A 6,531-nucleotide genomic window follows, 5' to 3' on the forward strand; every position below is an offset into this window, starting at 1 on the left:
CTAGATGACCCGTTGCGCTATCGCGCAATGACGGAGGCTAATCATAGGGTTTCGCTTATTTTAGTACTGAAGGTTGGAGCAAAGATCTTCCATCGAGTACAATAGTATCCGACGTGTGTGTTATCGCATTGCTCGACGACCCTTGTACTTCCATGTGGGTAATGCTCTCGATATCTCTTCCACTTTCCTTTGCGTAATCCACTTGCTATCACGGGTATTATGGTTAAGTGGCTGCGATTTCTTATTTCATCACTTGCACATTTGTCTTTCATCGTAGTGTTTAAGTGTACCTATGCACGGCGTTTTAATAACTTTCAAATAATACCCGTTGCGCTATCGCGCAAATGGCGGAGGCTAACCATAGGGTTTGGCTTATTTTAGTACCGAGGGTTGGAGCAGAGCTCTTGGATCGAGTACAACAGTATCCGACGGGGCGTGTTACCGCGTTGCTCATCGTAACCGTTTGTTTATTTCAATACTGGAGGCTCGGGAGCGTGTAGCTCTTTCGATGGCCGTCCCATGGTGAGCTATAGTAGTATTCAGCGTGTTTAGTTGGAGGAAACGCCCTCGACGGCCCTTGTACTCTCATTTGGGTAATGCTCTCGATGTCTCTTCCACTTTCCTTTGGGCAATGCGGTTGCCATCACCGGAAAGTGGCTGCGATTTCTTATTTCGTTACTTGCACATTTGTCTCTCATCGCAATGTTTAAGTGTACCTATGCATGGTGTTTTAATAAGTTTGAAATAATTTCTAGGAATAGACGCCGCTTTAATAAGTTGCCCAACTAATAAGTTGCCCATGTACTCTTGGAAAAAAAATTCGCTTACGCGCACGCAGTTTGGTGTCACTATTCGCTCCCTCTAGACAGATAACGGTTTCGAGTTCCTCAACAAGACTGTTGATAATCTCCTCACCACCCACGGCACCGTCCTGCGACTATTATGCCCATGCACTTCCCAGCAGAACGGTAAAGCCGAGCATGCCATTCGTACCATTAATGATACTATGCGCACCCTTATGTTTCAGGCTCACATTCCAGCTCCTCTACGGGCCGACGCTCTGGCTGCTGCCACATACCTGCTTAATCGTTGTCCTAGTACAACAATAAAGTCCCATGTTCCGTACACATGCCTCCACGGTCATCCTCCCTCATACATTGATCTTCGTGTCTTCGGTTGTCTTTGTTATCCTAAAATCGCGTCCACCGCTCCACATAAGCTTAGTGCTCGTTCCATGGTATGTGTCTTTCTTGGGTATCCCTCTAACCATCTAAGTTACCGCTGCTTTAACCCTGTCATTGGAAGAATACTCATCTCGCGACATGTTGTCTTCGATGAGAAGGTTAATCCTGTTCAGCATGCAGCTTCGTCATCCGCGCTTGCGCCTCCTGCGCCGCGCGGACTCGACGACCTCTTCGGCACGCCGCCCATGCCGCCAACGCGAGCTCTTGCACCGGCCCCGTGCACCCTAGCGCCGGCCCCAAGTGCGCCCGCCCCGGCCTCGAGCGCCCCCGCCTCGACACCGCCTCGCCCAGCGGGGTCCTCTGTCGCGGCAGAGAATTCGGCGTTTTCTCTGCCGCGGCAGGCTGCCACGGCAGGAATTCTGGTAGTTTGTCTGCCGCGGCAGGCAGCCACAACAGGAACTCCTGCCGCACCTCGCGCTCCGCCCGCCGCCGCATGCCCTGCCCCTGCCACAGCTGCTGCTGCCGCCGCCCCGACGGCCTCCTTGAGTGGGGCCTCCGACCTTCGGCCTACGCTCGTCTCCTCCCAATCTTGTCGCGAGGGGGAGGATGCCGGCGCTGATTGCCTTAAGGAGGTAGGAGGTGAAGTCGGCCTTCTTGACGTGGTTGAAGCACTCGTCGCGGGGCACGTAGAACTGCTAAAGCATGGGCCTTATCTCAATAGTCATTCAGTATTACGATTGTTTGACATATGTACTTATCTGCAACAATATATTTTATTTTGTTTCCAACTAATAAGTCACTTGGCGCAACCGTCAATACTTAAGCCAAAAGTTTTGTTTTCCATGCTCTGCGGTTGCTATAATTTTGAGGAAAGAAAGTGAAATAAAAAATGAAAATGGGTTATACACAATCAAATAAGTTGTGTTTCTTTTTCTATACATGTTCTATATGACCAAATTAAAAGACTAACTCATTAATTTTGGTCAAAATAAAAAAAGGTAGTCTCAACATTTCAAAAAAAGATGAAATACAACATCATTCATGTGCATCCAAAACGTTCAAAATAAGGTTACACATATAAATTTAAAGTGCGTGCTCCCCATCCACCTCTATTTCTCAGACCTGATGTCAATATCGGCCACCAAACATGAATTTTAATGTAAATAGACATATCCAGCAACCACAAAAGTTCCCTTGGCATTAGGTATATTCCCATGGTTGCATGCGTACCCTAGATAACTGACAATAAAATGAAAAATCCCCCTCTCCCCTTGCACTATGGTGCAGATCTCCATGCCTGCTTCGACCTGCGAAACGAGAGAATTGATGTCAATTCCATTTGAAACTGCCAAGGAACATATTATGTGCCTCAAAGTACATGATGACCTCTGATAATGGTGAACAAAGCATCTGAAATTTAGCATGTCCCACCTGGTCTAGAGCATGAAGGAGGTCATGGGTCAGGGCTGAACCGGCCTCACCCAGACTACCTCGATATCCGGCACACAGCATGTTTAGAAAACGCATTAATTATTAATTAGGAACCAGAGTGTTGGACTCTCAAAAAATCAAATGCGCGATCACAGAATCTGCAACTCCCTAACACTTCAAAAATTTATACCAAGAAAAGAAAGTAGCTAATCGATAAAAATAGCATGCCTTGTTTACTGCTGCTACGAAGGTAAAAGAATCGAGTCGATCTGGGTGAGTGTTGCCGCACGCGCCACCAGATACTACCACACGCCATGAGTCTGCACTACCACACGCCATGAGTCTGCACTACCGCGCAGGAGAGAGAGACTCAGGGGAGAGGGATGAGATGAACTTGCCTGGCCCGGTCGTTGCCCACAGCTAGCGCTCCGTCGGTAACCACAACATCTTCACACATCCTTTCTCTCTTCCATGGCCTCCTCCTCCATTGATTCACGGGCTCGTCGTCATCGACTTGGGGGCGATCAATAAATGGTTGCCAAGTAAACATAATGGGGAAAATGGATTCCATAATGAAATAAACAATCCACTTTGGGAGGAGGGATAATTGCACCTGTGGTAATATTCATAGAAATTTGCTAATCATGTGTCATCCTGCAGCGACACCATCCCGCAGCCAACACCACTCCATAAAATGGTCAGATGATCAGATCGGGTTGAAGCTCCTATACGGAACAGTTGAAGCTCTCAGATGATTTCATAGAAATTTGCTAATCATGTGCTTCCAGATCAACACATTTGTTATAGCATTCCATCACTGTGGATGGCAAAATTTCTCCTTGCTCTGGATTTATCGTGATTTTATCGCACGTAAGTACTGTATTGTGCACCTACAATAAGTGTCATTCTTGCGAGTGCTTGAACCAGATGATACCAAACCTAAAGCATCAATAATACTATTGGAAAACTGAAACCGGAAGCTCACAGAAATACCAATGAGCGGGCCTAGAAAAAAATTAGTAAAACTGTTGGGTCTTCTACATGGTCTGTTATCAATATTATTTCTAGGACACAGTTTGAAATGGAAAATGATATGCCATTTAAAATTTATTATGCATATGCTTGAACTCAGTTACCAAAATATGGCAAGCTTATATTGTCATTGGTGGAGCAAGGATTACATACAAAACCTGTTCAGCCAGATGCAAACCACAAATTAGCATTTAAAAAGACAGATATTCATGATGCACTCGTGGTAAACGAGACAGCTCGAGCCAAATTAATTAATGTTGTGGCAAAACCAAGTGCTCTAAGGATATGGAGACTCAACAAAAATAGCATGTACACGTATTTTTAAACTGATGCTTCACGTTTGAAACCTCCATCAAGATTACCATTTTTAATAAATGACGAGTACAGATTTAAACATGAAACAACTTCTTTTCTTTCAAAGTCCTGCCTTCCAGGTACATCTAGGAATAAGGCCCCTGTCTAGGGCAAATTAAAGATTGGTAAAGTGAACGGAAGAAATCAGATTTCTAGTAGAACCTTTCTCTATATGCTGTACAATATCTATATAAATTATAGCAACCTTTTTTCCAGTTGCAGAAAGATACTATATGATGGTAAAGTAGTAGAACATCTGTATAAATTACAGCAACTTTTTTCCAGTTGCAGAGAAGACACTGTATGATGGTAAAGTAGTGCATATTGTTCAGTGAGTAAATATGATACCTCACTTAATAACGGAAGTCCATCTGCAAGATAAATCATCCTAGGGGAACTGTATTCAGAGCGGTGAAGACAATGTCAAATACAATAATTCTTGATAAACTGAACCAGCAAACCCAATAATGTTGACAGGAAATACATGTTAATAAATAATTTAGGTCCCGCAAAGAAGCACCTAAAGGTCCAAGTTAATCCTTAAGAATGTAAAATTAAGTTAAACACATTCATAATTCAGTTCTGTAAGCTACATTACTCGTGGGTTGCTCGGCGACCTCTTCGACGTCATAGAAGCTTCCCGTTACCAGTGCCACTCTCATAAGGGGCCATCACCAACTCGGCCTTCTTCGTGTTCTTGCCAAATTGGACCACCAAAAGCACTAATCCTGATAACCGATGTATGTGTCAAAGCTCATAAGCCTCAATCTCACCCCCTCAGTAGGCATAGTAGTACTTCATAAATTAAGATTTTGATCATGACACATTGCTAGGCGACAGTAGTTGCCTGCAACTTCATCAAATTAACAATGAAATAACAGTTCCACATAACACCTAGCTTAATTAACCAGGCATGTAAGATATTAAAAAAAATCAGATTTACCTTGAGATGCAAAAGTAAAGCAGATAATGTTCCCATATCCTTCCAACCGTATATTTCTCCGGTAATGCTCACAATCACACCAATCTTCTTGGAACTGGTCAATTTTGTAGCTGCTCGAACAGAAAGAAAATGAAAGGGGAGAGTTATGGAAGAGATAAAACACTGAACTACAACATAAGTGGTAAAAGAAAAATCTGGTCCTTTTTAGAGCGAGTCCATAGGGCATGCTAAAAGCGAGGATACTACCGTATGTCACAAAGAACATAGGATAGCGAGTGCTTCGTTTCCACATCCAACACGAAGTCATATTTTGATGATATCAAGATCTTCTAGAGAATTTTCGAAAGAAGCTACAAATATATGAGAAGAACCCAACCAGGAAATCCCTGCAGCTTAGGCGAGAGAATTTTTCAACGAGGCCCTAGGCACTCGTTACCAATTCCGTTGTGACCCATGTGTTTCACAACCAAATTTGACAAAAGAAAATCAGTAACCAAAATAAAACATCTGCTGTGACCAAGCCTTCACACATTTGAACAGAATCCTCGCTCATTCCAACTTCTCCATAGACACAAGTTGGACAAGACACAACTCATTCTTTTATAGAGGAAAAAAGCTCTGAGCATAGACTTAACAAAACCTACCAGAGCGGCGTTGAGAAGGTCGCGTTGCTGTGCCTGTGGGCAGCACCAGGATGTACACGCAGGGTCAATGCTCGATGCCCATACCTTCAACAAAATGCAAAATAAAAAACTCAACTATATGAAATAAACCAAGAAAGATTAGTTTCTTCACATGATTCCCTGAGAAGAAAAGAAGAAAGACACGACTCAATTGCTATTGTTGGCTCCATCCTCCGACTACTTCCCTCTTAATTACCCCCTCGTCCATGAGCAAGCCCAATTTAGATTAGGACATAAAATGGACAACGTTCATATTAGTGGACCAAAATATGGCTTCACTGTCTGAAAACACCAAGATAAGCTCCTGACTACTAAAGCGTTTGGTTAACCAATAATCCACAATTTAGAGAACATCTCATGCACTGGAGGCACAAATACATATTATTTTCATGCACAACCTGAAGGTACAAACAAATCAAACCTGATTGTCTTTGTTTGAGCTAGTTCAGCACTGGAGAATTTCAACACGTCCCGAAATGCGGTCGTCCACGATTATCCAGCCAGCGGCTTGTACTTGCAGTCTGCCAATTCAGCTTCACACTTTGTTAGCTCACTCAAATTAATGTCAACTATAAAGATAATGCCTGCATTCTGTAGGTACACAAGAGCAACAAGTTTGGCCGACTCAAGAGCATCCTTTTCCATCAGTTTATATCTCCGGAGAATTTCCTCTGCTGTAACAAAGGATATTTCCAAAGCGTTGGAACATCGATACAAGCGAGTCAATCACTTGGTCACTACCGACACACACGGGTAATGGGATGTTGATCCGGGCACGAACATGTCCTACCAGCGAGCACCATGAGCAAGCTTTCTCGGAATCTGAAACAAACATCTTGGCAATATTATTTTGTCATTCAACCGGGAGCTAGCTATTCTTCGAAGTTCTTATAAACAACTTACT

The 6,531-nt window shown here is 43.5% G+C and overlaps 1 long non-coding RNA gene across 1 annotated transcript; it reads right to left on the reverse strand.

The window, feature by feature from the left end:
- Positions 1–5,011: 5,011 nt before the first annotated feature.
- On the reverse strand, positions 5,012–6,076 carry LOC124681656. Its single transcript, XR_006995980.1, has 3 exons — positions 6,049–6,076; positions 5,589–5,672; positions 5,012–5,054 (listed from the first exon to the last, which is right to left on the reverse strand). It is a non-coding gene; the product is annotated as an uncharacterized LOC124681656 (long non-coding RNA).
- Between the last annotated feature and the right edge of the window lie 455 nt (positions 6,077–6,531).

This window comes from Lolium rigidum, unplaced genomic scaffold, assembly GCF_022539505.1.
Source record: "Lolium rigidum isolate FL_2022 unplaced genomic scaffold, APGP_CSIRO_Lrig_0.1 contig_51138_1, whole genome shotgun sequence".
Classification (NCBI taxonomy): Eukaryota; Viridiplantae; Streptophyta; class Magnoliopsida; order Poales; family Poaceae; genus Lolium; species Lolium rigidum.